Genomic DNA, 233 nt, shown 5'->3' with positions numbered 1-233 from the left:
CACAGTGAAGATCAAAATACAAGAGAGATAATCAGGAAATATGCATATCCAGAGAGCCTTTCTGCTTATATTTATATTTTAATGTGTAAAAATTTTACTTGAGTAAAAAAAAAATCGAAAATATATCATGATGATGATTAAGATCACTTCACTTCATCATCTCTTGATATGTTCCGCACATGAAAAAGAAAGTGAAGAAATAAATATAAGAGTGAAGGCAGCATAACGATACT

This window comes from Penaeus monodon, chromosome 28, assembly GCF_015228065.2.
Source record: "Penaeus monodon isolate SGIC_2016 chromosome 28, NSTDA_Pmon_1, whole genome shotgun sequence".
In the NCBI taxonomy this organism is placed as follows: domain Eukaryota; kingdom Metazoa; phylum Arthropoda; class Malacostraca; order Decapoda; family Penaeidae; genus Penaeus; species Penaeus monodon.
The sequence above is the reverse complement of the archived record's forward strand: the minus strand, read 5'-3'. Positions refer to the sequence as shown.